Here is a 14,478-nt window from a genome sequence, read left to right as displayed (position 1 = left end):
ATCTTTACTTCTGCCAGTACCCCGTCTCCTGCCTTCCAAACTTTACAGAAGCTCTCCTGCGAACCTTGCAGAACTAGCACTCCTGAAAGAAAGGATATTGCGGAGACATGGCTTAGCCACAGCCTGGGGGATGTTTCTAGAATGAAATTTTCACTCTGACTGAGACGAGGTACTGGCAGAAGTAAAGCTGAGAGGACGGGGCGTGAGTCGTGCTCGGGTAGCTCAGTTGGTAGAGCGCTTGCCCGCGAAAGGCAAAGGTCCCGAGTTCGAGTCTCGGTCCGGCACACAGTTTTAATCTGCCAGGAAGTTTCATATCAGCGCACACTCAGCTGTAGAGTGAAAATTTCATTCTAGATATAAAGGCTTGTTTGTAGCATTTAGTCTCTCCTGCTTAACAGCCCTCGTTCATACAAGATGTGGTGGCTTATGCAACAAATAATTATTTTGGCATGATTTTAATTTTATTACACCCCAGTACAGCTGTAAGAAATTATTAGTTTGCTCATGGACTTCCTGTCATTTAGGGCTAATAACAGCAACACTCCATAATAGTGGCTTCCAATAGAAGATGCAGTTCTCATTTGTACATAAACAGTTACAAGAAACGCAGTCTCTCAGTTGAGTTGAGCGAGTTCAACCTACCTTCGTCACATTCTCGCCACGACCTGTCTCTCCCGTGGGCCTCCGCTTGTCTTCAAGTTCGCACACATTCTATCTGTCTTTCAAAGAAACCGTAGATTGACGAGTGGCTAAAGTGAGAACGCCACAACTCTTTCGGCTGGCGATCTGTTGGCGTCGGAAATCGATCATGTGACGTCCCTCTCACCTGCTTTTGAGAGAATTCATAGTATTTCGTTGTTTCCGTACTATAATTTGCTTGTTGTGACAGTACGTTATTTCAAGGCAACGGAGCATTGAAGACATATTACAAACACGTCACTCTTGGTAAAATTTGTAACAATTAAATTTCAGCTAAAGACACAGCAACTGCAAAACTGCTTAGGAGATTCTAAGAAGGACGATAATAAAGTGCGAAATGCGAAACGGTATACGATCGCTGTGGTCGCATGGTTGGAGACTCCTGGTTACTGACTTGAAGAAGTACGTTCGCGTTCTCGTACATGCTAATTTCTTTCTTTTTTTCATCTTCGCGTTTGTAACAAGTCCCGGGACTTCGTTATTCATGTACTACAAATATGTTCTGCAATGGTCGGTGCTAATTGTGTACATAAAGAGTGCACTCTATCATGAATATGTTTCATCGATTTAGTGACTTCAATGTGATTAAAAAGCGAAAGAAGACTTTCTGCGAGTGAAACAACCAACAATGTCAATGGACGCCACGTGACCGATTTCCGGTTTCAACTGAACACCAACTGCACACTGTTGGTACTTTCTCATTTTAATCACTCGTTCACAATGGCTTCCGATAATAGCACAGCATGGCACCTCAGGAAGCGCTAAAACCATACCACAGAGTCTCTATGTACATCTCTATGCTTGTTCCAAATACTCTTTTGGCCAATATAGGTCGTCATGTGTGTAGTAAAGATACGAGTAAATCCACAGTCCCAGTGCAGATGAGTAGAGCGCGCAGTGTATCTATGCTACAGTCTCCAAGAGTGGCAACCTATTATCGCCACTGTTGGATTATAGCCTAACAAGCCTACAAGTCTGCATGGCTATCAAAGATATTTCTGTGCAGTTTCATGAGTATTGTGAGGGCAGTTGATAAGATATTGCGATGCCACGGTGCAGGATAATTGTCTGTAAATCTTATGACTTGCAGTTGTTAACAATTCAATAAATACTAATTTTCGACAAGACAGCGTTTTCCGTTTCAAGGGAGCGCTTTGTGCCTCGTTTGAATGGTCTTCGCGTGGATGCACCTAGGGCGCCAGAAAGGAGATCCCAACAGCTGGAGGAAGGAAACTTGACTTTGTGACCTGTCTCATAGTGTGAAAATAGACACCCTTAGGGTGGTTATGAAGAGTTTTTTCGCAGTCGCCGATTTCTTCGAAACCCGAGCTGTTAAATAGCCTACACAGAAGAGATCCCCTCGTTCGGACTCGCGTTCTTCTGCAGTATGCGTTTCTGAGGCTAGTGCACTCTGACCAAACCACATGGTCCTACCGTCTAGGTGTCACTTGGAGGTAGTTAACTGAGCGCTACAGGTACCAGCAGGTCGATCTAAAACTACAGGGTAAATGGAAAGTCAACCCCTGGTCTAGTTGCGACAATCTGAAGTTAAGATGGCCACTCGCATCTGTAATCGCCACGGGCCATAGACGTCTCTATTTAACCGCTAACGGTAAACTGTTCTACCGCCCTGTTCCATTATTACACCGTATCTCTCCGCTCACCCTTAGTTACGTATTCATTTATCTCTTTTTTAAGTGTACGTTAATATTTTATGTGTACAGCTTTTTCTTGGCTAACTGAGCATGGTCTCTCGGTCCTGACAGCGCCGTCTTGCATCAACGCAGTTTTGCAGCCGATTTCAGTGCCTTTTTGTTTGTAGAATTCTGTTATTGATGTAATTGTGATCGTTCCTTTTTTTAAATTACGCATGTTTAAAACAATACGTAGTCGACGATAATTTTTGCAGAATTGTGCTAGCGTCTTCTGTCCTTAAGTTATCATTACTTCGTATCTATTCCCTCGTGATCCTGCAAGCGAGGGAAAAATACGCCTGCTGTAGGAAATAAATGTAATGCTTTAGGCACGGCCAGGGCAGGAAGTGCACGTTTGTCTGCAAGCCGCACAGCGAGCGTTGCTCCACCTTTCTAAATACGCAATCGTGAGTGAGACAATGCGTCATGTGTCAACTATCCAGTCTGTCAACATACTTCGCAGGACATATATTGTTAAAGCAAACACGGACAGAAGATCTTCAACCTCAAGATGATTATTGGTGATCTATCTCCTCATGGTCGCCCGTGGTCAACACTACCAGCTGATGACTACTGTCCACAGACCATGACTCGTGGGCACATCGAAGTGAATGCAGCATCAGTTTGCGCTGCTTCTTTGGAAGTAACTGGGTGGTTCGTTTCTACCGAGGAAATAATTTCTCTTTTAATGACCAATTTGTCCTCTGTGCGTCCATTGCGAACTACAGCACGACTCCCCTCGTTCTCCTACATAAGACAGCACTGTAGTGTGTGTAGAAGGTGGGGATTCGTAACGCACGAGCACACCACGCTGACATCGTAAACACATACCCCCAGGTGGCAGGAACAGACTGAATGGAACGTCCTATTGTACCTAAAACGCTCCTCCTACTCTTGGTAGCCTAAGGTCGCCGTTGAAAAGATTTTTTAATAACACTTCGATCCCCTTGCGGAAAGCAAGTCAAGGAGAATCCACACAATTTATAATGCTTAGGGTGGAGCAAAACGGTTTCAGTGCCTGTGAGATCTGCAGATTGTCCCGGCCAGCGCGATGTGACCATCGAACACACTCCGCATCGAAGTAGGTGAGAACAGGACAGTCAACACGTGTTGTTGCATTATCTTGTTGAAAGATAGCGAACGACATGGAGACCTCGAAATCAGAGCACAGCTATCGGCCTTAACACGTCAGAAATGTAACGCCTGCCTTCCAGATTATCACCTAAGGGCACCAGTGTGTCCAATGGCACACCATAGCATCATATCTCGTACTGGTCGCGTATGAAGGTGACGAATACATATCCGGCAAAGTTTGTTCTGCTGGGAGCCTCCACATACGGATACGTCCATTAAGGTGCTGTACGTAGGACCGGGACTCGTCATAAAAGGGTACTCCGTGTCTAGCGTTGTCTTTGGGCGGGCCGCTCTTTGCTGTCGACTCAAGGGAAGATGCTGCAGTTGTCGTCGTGCTGACAGAGTATGATCTTCGTCACGCCGTCGCCCTGTCCATGCGGACACGTGTCTCACTGCAGAGGAGTCCATTTATAGTTTCAAGACCCGTGACGTGGGTGCACGATCTGCGTGGCCGAGCAAACAATATGTCTGTTCTTTCGGGCGCTAGTAGCATGACGCCGTTGAGATCATGTGTGGCGTTGGGTATGACCGTCCTGAACGCATCGATCGCATATTCGCATGACTGGTAGGCGTTTCTCCTGTTTACACCAGACATAACACGGTGTTCTTGCAAACACTAGCATTCAAGTGCGACTACTAAATGAGAAATTCGCTGCGTAATCTTTCCTTACATACATGTTGTAGATGGCGTTACTTGTAGCTACTTTGTGGAGTTGCGCTGAAATACTGATTGTTTATATGTATATATATGAACATATAGCACTCTTCGTGGTTTGACATTTTTAATCTGCCGTTTTCATGGTGTTCGAAAATTAGTGGCTAGCAGCGTATTAGATTATTAGGTAATGTAATTTATAAGATTTGTTAAAAACATTTCATCTGTAATTTCCCTTCACGTTCACGTCTGAGTCTGTCAACACCAAGACGCATTAGAGCTAATAAGGGAAATACATAATTAGTATTTGGCTTTACTTTTATTTTTTATAAGGAATTTATAATGCGTATCTTCTAGGTGATCACTGATATATTATGCTGCAAAAGATGCAAGAAGATTGTATTATGAAAATGTTGTATATCTTTGATTTTTCGTTCGTGGTTAGTATCGTTTGCCACAGCCAGTAGACAGCAAACGTTACATATGATGACAAATCTCTATACATAAAAGGCGAGGTCCTGATTGACTATTTTTGTAAATTCATCCGCTACGCCGCTGAAAAGGAAGATGAAGGTTTTTATGGAAATATTTCATTGTGCAAACATTTTTGAAGCTAACTCTATGAAAATTTGTATTTGGCTTCTCTATTAGAAATAAAACATACGCATGTCACTGTTTTTGGAAATTCAACCCCTAAGGGCGTGAAATAGGGAGTGAAAAGTTTTACGAAAATATTTCATTTCGAAAGCATTTTTAAAGTTAAATCTTTGAAAAATGCTGTTTGACTTCTCGGTTGGAGAAAAAAAAGTATGTTTTTCATTGTTTTTGGGAAATCAACCCCTGAGGGGGTGAAAGAGGGTCAGCCTGATTCACTGAATCATCATCGCCGAGCCCGAACCGCTAAGGATAGAAACTTGAAGTGTGGAGAGCGTGTGGATCTTGCACTGTAGCCATCGTTTGAGAAGGGATTGTCCGAAATCCACTCATAAGGGGGTGAAAAAGGCTTGTTGAAAGTATGTCACTGTTAAAAGAATTTTGAAGCTAGAACTACGAAAACTGGTATTTGGTTCCTCAGTCATAAAATAAAAAGTACAACTTTCAACATTTTTGGAAATTCAACCACTAAGAGGGTAAAATATTGGGTGAAATTTTTCTTGAAATTGAATAATTGCTAAAGAATTACTAAACGAATGTTAAGGTTACGTCTGTGTCAGCTGGTATTTGACGACTCGGTTATAAATTTAAAAAATAAAAAAAAATGTTTCAGTGTTACTGGAAATTCAACCTCAAAGGGAGTGCAATAGGAGATGAAATTTTTTAATGAAATATTTCGTTATACTAAAAAAAAATTTAAAGCTAAATATACGGAAACTGGTATTACACTTCTCAGTTAGACATAAATAAATATTTGTTAGGGTATGAAAGATCCTACGGAAATATTTTCATATGAACGCAAAAGGCGTAATTAACAAAAAATTTGCATTCCAGCTACCAGAATCTCTTTTTGGTCATAAGTACATTCGGGAAATACAAAACTTGTACGACCTTAATTAGTGTGAAAAGCTTAGAAGATGTTACAGTTTGTGAACGACATAAAAATTCGATTAAGGGGAGTAGGACGTGAAACGGGCCGACTTGGAGCAGGAGAGACGCCACAGGACATTTTAATTTCCACTGTCTATACTTTTACAAATAAATTCATAAAACTTTGTCAGCACGACCAAGAAGGATTCAGGATTCATTTTCATAGCAGTGGAAGTTCAAAAACATAAGAAAATAATTTTTTTAATGTGAAATTTCATCATTTTTTCGCTTTTTACTGGCTGCATTTGTTGCTATAGGTGCACTTTTCTTTATAAGTAACATAGATACTTCGATGAATTTTACATAGCATATAAAACATAGTTACAGGTGTATGGAACTCTAGAATTTTCCAAATCTATTAAAAACTGTGGTAAAAATTGAATTAATTAATTATAAAATTTGAGTTTTTTCTAAACATGAAGTTTAAAATGTAACAGGTCATTAATTTTTTCATAAATTAGATAAATTCTAGTTTCATACATCTGTAAGAATGATTTGTATGCTGTGCAAAATTCGCCAAAGAATCTCTCTTACTTATGAAGAAAAGTATACCTATAGCAATAAATGCAGCCAATAGTAAGTGAAAAAAATGATGAAATTTTAATTGTGAAAAAAATTATTTTGTTATGTTTTTGAACTTCTACTGCTATGAGTGTGAATCCTGAATTCTTCCTGGTCATTCTGGCAAAGTTTTATGGATGTATTTGAAAAATTATAGACAGTGTAAATCGAAATGTCCTGTGGTGCCTCTCCTGCTCCAAGTCTGACGTTCTACCCCCCTTAAATGAAAACAAAAACAAAACAAAAAATTGTGGCAGGCCATACAGCCTGCGCGAGCAAAGCAGAGGGTGCAAAGCTAGCAAATAAATAAATAGGCCTTTGTGGAACAAAAATACAATTTGCTTGGATTTCTCAGTTATTGAGAAGATATAGTCGCATTAACATCCAGTAGAAGAGACATACAAAACCGTTCAGATACACCCTTGAGTGGAAGGAACTGGAACATTGATAAACATTACGGTACAGTTTGTTTATAGATACAGTCGCAACATGCATTCATTAATTAAACAATTTGGTTTGCTTCCGTACAGACATTCCACTGTACTGTGGCACCGGGATTTCGACGCGTACCAGGACTACGGGACGTGTTAACTAACGAAAACTTACGTTAGTTGAATTTTTCGAGGTGATTGTTAAAACATTATGGCCATCCCACCTAAAATATCCTCAGCCATTCGCTTCATAATAATAAATACAGTATAGTTAGGTAGCTGCATGTTCTACAGATAATTTGAACAATTCTTTTATCGAAATAGTATGAAACGAGTCAGTTTTCGAGATATGTACACATGATTAGTATTAACAATAACGAAAATATTTTCTAGTCCTACTCAAGCAGCTACAAGCAAAAAACAAGGTTTTTGTACAGGCTACCAGATTTTAAATACAAATGTATCGATGGAATACGAGTTGTCCAGCAGAAATGATTCTAGGTTTAGTTTAGAACTTCCTTTGCTACCTGTCAGATTTTTTATATTGTTGAGCAAAAAATCAGAAACTTTTGTTCCTGCATATTGAACTCATTTGTGAGCCATTGACGGCTTTAATAATGAGAAATGATGACCTTTTTTTACTATAGTGTCATGACTAAGCAAAGCAGCCATCAATCAGAAGTTGTTTTGGGATAAGTATGGACGTCTATGTTCTCATATTGTGCTCTCTCTAACGGAACTTGTTAAAACACTGTGTTTGTTGGTGCGACTATTTGTAGTATAGAACTGAAACAGTGTGTTTTATCTACATTTAAGGAGAGTCAATTTTCAGACAATTACTTAACAGTTCTTTGAAAAACATCATTAACAATCTCTTCTGCTACTTTCTCTCTAACAGAACTTATTAAAACACTGTGTTTGTTTGTGCGACTATTTGTAGTGTCGAACTGAAACAGCGTGTTTTACCTACATTTAGGGAGAGTCAACCTTCCGAGAATTACTTAACAGTTCTTTGAAAACGTCATCAACAATCTCTTCTGCTGCTTTCTCTTAAATGGAACTTATTAAAACACTAGTATCGTATGCAAAAAGCACCAGCTCTGCTTGCTGAATGTTAAGGGGAAGGTGTATACACAGGGTGATTCAGCTGCCCATACCGCTGTCGTTTTACGCAGCCCTCAATGTTATATCTGGCTTTGAAAATCCACGACTTTCGAGTTATTCAATAAAAATGTACAGAAGTGATCTTAAAACGCACTTCCATCCCAACACTCGTTCCTCAGCAGTCAGGATTTCTAGTATGTTGTTCCTTACACCCCCTCCTACTACTAAACAAAAATTTCTTAGTATGCGAACTATTCCTGATATTCGACCTTTTTTGGCCTCTATTGATTGGATTATTACCCCACCAGCATAGTCAGCTATTTCGTTAAGATTATTAATTTAAACGTGTCTGTGGGGGTAATGAAAGGAATGAGACTTTTGTAAACGTTACGCTAAAACTATTTACGTTGCCAGTTCGATCCAAACTTAAAGCTTACAAGCACATTAGTTTTATATTCGGAAAGCCTGACGAATGCAACGTTGTAATTATTTCTTCTATGCTAATAAAATTCACAAAACTGTTAGATAAAATTAAGAGAAACGTCAATTTTACAATTTGTATGTGCTCGACTAAGCCAGTGACATAATGAGGTCAGTCAATGGAGACCGAAAAAGGGTGAATGTGCGAAATAATTCGTGCAATCGCAATTTTTTGTGCGGTCGTAGGAGTTCCATGAACAACATATTAGAGCAGCTGACCATTTTCGAGTATGAGAATATCAGGTGTGGTTTTCGAAGGATAGATGTACCATTGCGGGTTGCATATAACGGCGATGGTAGGGGCAGTTGAATCATCGCAGTATAAGCAGTAGGAGCGGACCAAAAACTGAACCTTATGGGACTTCCTACCTAATATACATCGGTGTACGTGTTCGCACGTTCGCTGTGTAAGATAAGTCGAAAAGAGCGAAATCGAGGAAGCTGCGGAACCTGAGACCTAGCTCGCTCGCAGCAAACACCCCGCTGTTCCATCGGCGCAGGTGGTGAATGAGCGTGCCGACGCGACAGCGAGCGTCGGGCGGTATCCGCTCCGGCACGGCCCACCACGGCGACCGCAGAGCGGCATAGCTGGCGGCGGCGGCGGCGGCAGCGGAGCACGTATGGCGCGCGGCCACCCCGGCCAATCTTCGCGTTACTCTCGGACCAGCGCCAGCTTCAGGTCACGTCCGCAGCCGACAACTTCCGCTCCCTCCGCCGTCGGCGCCCAGTCTTTGAGCCAATAACTGCATCTTTAGCCGCTGCTGCTCCCGTAAAAAGGTGCCCAACTTTCCGATTACACATGGCAGAAACGCGTACGTATTTTGGCTGGTGCTTCCGTGGTTCATCTTTTTCAAAAAGGAATAAATCAATAAACACGGTCAAATATTTTGTAAAATAATATGTCTAAAAGTAAGAAATAAATATACTACCAGAAAAAATTAGTACATCCTTTTAGTGGTTTCCTATTCAGTCAAGATTTGTTGTTGCAACAGTGCATCTGGATTATAGGGAATGACTACATTTAAAGATTAATAGTACAAGCGGCTCTGAGGTACCAGGTATCGACCCATGCTGGAACGCCCATAGTAGTACTTGTTGTAGCCTCTACAGGCGCCGACTCTGGTATCCAGTCGATCGCACAGATGGCGAGTGTAGTACTGGGATACGTTATTCCACGTCTGCTAGGCCTGCTCACGTAGTTCTGTAAGAGTTATTGGTCGACGAGTCACACTAGTCATTTCTCGTCTCATCGTATCCCACATGTGCTCGATTGGAGAAAATTCCGGAGATCATGCTGGCCAGGGAAGTCATTGCACGTCTTGCGGAGAACGTAGAGTTTCATGGGCAATGTATGGGCGAGCATTATCCTATTGAAACAGTATCGCACTTTGCTATATCAATAACGGCAAAAGAACGAGTCTAACAATATTTTGCGCTTACTGAGCGCTGGTTAGTGTCCCCTCCAGGTATACCAAACGTGAACGAGAGTTGTAGCTAATCAGACCCCAGCCCATAATGCCTTGGGTGGGGTAAGTTTGTCCTGGATGAATGCTCTTTGCAGGATAGTGCTGGTCAGTACTACATCGTACATGCATGCGACCATCACTTGCGTACAGGCAGAATCAGCTTTCATCACTGAAGACCACGGCGCGCCATTCCGTCTTCCAAGTGATCCTCTGACGCCGCCAGTCGAGCCGTATACGTTGATTCTGTGGCGTGAGTGGAAGACGAGATAGAGGTGTGCGTGCCCGTAGTCCCAGTGCTAACCGGTTCGAAACAGTTCGCGTTGATGTGTTTGGGTGCACAAGCCCTCTTGTATTTGCTGATGTAGCTGTATGATCATCCAATGCTGCCCTTACAATACAAAGATCCTGGTGGGCGTCTGTGCTGCATGGACGTCCAGAACCTTGTCTATGGGTGCGAGAATGTTTACGTGGCGACTGGTACCAGCATAGTTGCAGAACTGACGCAGCACGTCCAACTTATGTAACAGTTATCCAAAAGGACCGCCCCCCCCCCCCTCTCGGAAGGCAACAATTTGACGTCATTCAAAGTGATTTAGTTGACTGTAGGAAGCACTTTCATGCGCGTCTCGATGCTTGCTTCACGCGTTTGCAGCACACTGAGCCTTCTGGTTGTGAACACTCCCTAATAAATTGTAGACAAAGATGGCGCTCTAGATGCTAAGCCACTATGCTACCTGTTGGCGGAGGATGTTGAATCCATTACCAGTACAACAACTATCTCCCAGGTGGCATATGCCGTAACCAGGTCAAAATCGACGTCGTCTTTTGAGGTGTCTAATTTTTTTCCGGCAGTGTAGATTAGAGAAACATTTGCTGTGCCTTTGAATTATACTCAAAACCATGTTCAGAGATGGGGCTGCTCAAATGTTTCTCTAATCTACGCTGCTCTACGAAAGTTTGGAATACTATCGTGTAGTGTGGTCTACGTTACTAGAGGCCTCATTGACCTGGTCATTTCACGCATTATGCAGTTAGAGCCCATATACTGAAAGATGTTTACTACTGACATGCTTTGTGACCATTTCCCAGTGCCATAGCGGCACACACCGAGCACATCGCTATCAACAACAGCTCCATTCAGTCTGTGTTCAGCACTGCAGTAACACGCCACCTAGAGGCATACATCATTTTGACAAAGTCAGGATAGTGGCTTTACTTGCAACAGGTCATACAAAGCAAGATGTTGCCGATCGGTTACATGTCACTCAAAGCGTCGTGTCTAAGTTGTGGAGAAAGTACATAGAGACTTGAAATGTGAACGATAGACCTCACAGTGGTTGTCGTCGTATGACAACACTAATGCAGGGTCGTTTCCTCAAATGTGGACTCGCAGGTGCCCAACGTCTGCTGACAAAAATATTGGAAATGACTTCTCCCGGGCAACAGGGATTCGTCTGTCAGACCAAATAGTGCGCAGAAGAAGGGTGGTCTTCATTCCAAAAGACCAATGAGAAGTTTTGCACTGCACCAACGGAACTGACGCAATCGGAGAAACTGGGTTCTTGAACATCAGCATTGGACCATTGCAGAACGGAGTAATGTCATATGTTTGCTGACGAGACCATGATTGGTTTGCGACCGGACACTAGACGTGTTAGGGCATGGAGAAGCACTAGACGACACCATGAACGCCGATACGTTCAGGTAGTTTGTGAGTGGAAGTGTAATGTTCTGGGCGGCAATGAGGATGGGACGGCGGATCCCTCTAATTCCCATCTGCAGCAATTTCACTGGTCCCCAGTACCTCTAAGAGGTCCAACCAACCATTTTAAAGCCCTAGAGACGTGAAGTCAGTAACAACTTCATTCTAGTTGATGACAATGCAAGACCACACCGCACTCTAGCAGTGTCTCGGTGTCCTCAAAAATACAACATCAACCGAATGCATTGGGCAGCACAGTCCGAAGACATCAATGCAACTGAGCATGTTGTTATGACTACAAGAGCACAGCAATTTTGTACGCCAGTCTGGTTATTCGGCCTGTCGTGATGCCATTCATGAAGAGCATTTTAGGCGGTGATTTCCAACAGGATAACGGTCGACCACAGACTGCTTTTGTTATACAACGTGCTCTACAGAGTGTCGTTATTCTGCCTTGGCCTGCTCGACCACCAGATCTGTCTCCAAACGAGCACACATGGGGCAACATCGGACGATAACTCCAATGTCATTCACAACCAGCATTAACCGTTCATATATTGACCAACAAAGAGCAACAGGCATGGAACTCCACCCCACAAACTGATGTCCGGCACCTGACAACACAGTGCATGCACGTTTGCATGCTTCCATTCAACTTTCTGGCGGTTACCACCTGTTATTAATGCAGCAATGGCTTACTTCGCGCTTACATTAACCTGTGATCTTGCAATGTTAATTACTTAAATATGTTACCTAGACAAGCGTATTCCCAAAATGTCATTACCCTGCATTAATTATTTTTTGGCGTTTCGATTTTTTTCCGTTAGTGTATTTAATCGAAGAGACTGTAAAGTTTCACCCTACTGTGCTGCTTTCGAACGTTACAGGACTGTTTTTCGTACGCATCAGTACTAACTCTCATTTTTCCGTATTTAGAGCAAGATAAAATAATGGAAATCAGAGCTCGTACGGAAAGATATAGGTGTTCATTCTTTTCCGCGCGCTATACGAGATTGGAATAAAAGAGAATTGTGAAGGTGGTTCGATGAACCCTCTGCGAGGCGCTTAAATGTGATTTGCAGTGTATCCATGTAGATGTAGATGTAGATGTAGATAACTTATAATGAACCAAATACTAACACAAATTATATCAACTAGAAATTTTGTCTGAGTCACCTTGCGTATTCCTGCAGTCACTCGATGACGGCACCTTCCCGTACACCATAGCGTCATCAGGAAAAAGCCATAAATTGTTGTTAATCCTGTCAATCAAGTCATTTATGTGTACAGGGTGTTCGAAAATTCCAGTTACAAACTTCTAGGACTTGTAGAGGGGAGTGAGTACATAATATTTTGAATAGGAGCCCATATCCGGAAAAATACCGTTTGCGTCCTACGACGGTTTCAGTTTAGATGTTTAACGCATCCACTTCTGCTTGAGGAATTGAATTAGACGTGAAATAGTACAGTTATTATGTAACAATTAGAAAGGAAACATAACGAAACGTCCATTTATCAGTTAAGCACATTTGATTGTATTAACATTTAAAAACATTACGTGTCTACATTATTCCAAAACAAAAAAGAACCCAACATATTGTGCGTACAGAACAGTACTGATACATTTCATTACAACAGCAACTTGATGTGGCGATCACCAGCATTCTTACAGACGTTGTACCTACGAAGCATGCTCTCGTACACACTCTCCATTCCAACTGGTGTCTCTCAGATTTCTAGTGCAGTGGCCAGAACTCTTGCCAAGAGATATTTCTGCCTCTACAAGTGTATCGTAAATTAAACTTTGCGTGCGACACCACAAGAAATGGTCCATAGGAGCTAAATCCAGCGACCGCGGCGGCCACGCTGTTGAACCGTCTCGAACTAATCCATCCTTCTCCATATCGTCTGTTGAAGTGTCTCCACCACATTCAATGGTGTAGCTTCCAATAACGGGTCCAATACCTTTTGTAGGAAAATCACGTTACGCAGGACAATGTGTGTTAGTCACAGTATCGTCTGGGACGTTCTTCGTGGGCAACAATTACATCCGTAATTGTTGCTTACGCTTGAGTGGAAGAAGGTATGGCCCAATCACATGACCGTACAGAATACCTGCCCACACGTTAATACTAAAATCCCTAAACACACGTGGCACGAGGGTTTTCGTGTGCCTAGACATGGCTCTTTCGCGAATTCAAAACACAGTCCCTATTGATCTTACATTCATCTGTTAACAGAACTCGACGGGGGAAGGTGTTGATGCAGCGGTGCAGAACCACCTACAGTAGGCAACGCGTTGTGGAAAATCCACTGTTCCCGTAGCGTGTAGTCTTTATAAATGGTACAGATGTAATTGTTTCCCACGTAGAACTTTCCAGACGATATTGTGACTAACACTCGTTGTACTTGTAACTGTTCAGGTGCTCGTTGACGGGTTCTCTTTAGCGCGATGCAGTATATCTTCAAATTCGGACGTGTGGCGTTGCCATGGAGCACCATAGTCCTGCCTCCTCACGGTAAAGGTACCTGTTTCTCGGAGCCATTGCCTAACTCGGGCAAAAAGTTTGTGCGACGGCGTGCTACACTGTGGAAAACGTTCGTGATACAGCCGACTAGCAGCTCTTCCGTTACCTCGACATTCACCGTACACAATGAGCATGTCTGTGTATTCCGAAAACGTGTACCGTACCAAGTTGACTGTATGCACAGGCATTGAATAGGTCTCGCAACAAGGCAAACGTTAAGTGACATCAGATGACCATCTGACGTAGCACACCCCATCTGGTCTACCCTAATGCATACCAGGACAAGCAACTCTGAGTCTTTTCTCTTTCCGTCAGCAGACGTGGACGCGTTACATATCTGAATTGAAACTGTCGTAGAACGGAAACTGTACGTTCATAAACAGCCTGTAATGGGCCACCGTGTCAAATGCTCTCCAGGAATATGGAAGCTGCCTGTAGCC

At 42.6% G+C, this 14,478-nt stretch overlaps 1 non-coding gene across 1 annotated transcript; it reads left to right on the top strand.

Moving 5' to 3' along the window:
* Nucleotides 1–210: 210 nt before the first annotated feature.
* On the top strand, nucleotides 211–285 carry Trnas-cga. Its single transcript has one exon. It is a non-coding gene; the product is annotated as a tRNA-Ser (tRNA).
* The last annotated feature ends 14,193 nt before the right edge of the window (nucleotides 286–14,478 follow it).

This window comes from Schistocerca americana, chromosome 1 (assembly GCF_021461395.2).
Source record: "Schistocerca americana isolate TAMUIC-IGC-003095 chromosome 1, iqSchAmer2.1, whole genome shotgun sequence".
In the NCBI taxonomy this organism is placed as follows: domain Eukaryota; kingdom Metazoa; phylum Arthropoda; class Insecta; order Orthoptera; family Acrididae; genus Schistocerca; species Schistocerca americana.
Note: the sequence above shows the minus strand (reverse complement) of the source record. Positions and strands in the feature narration are given on the sequence as shown.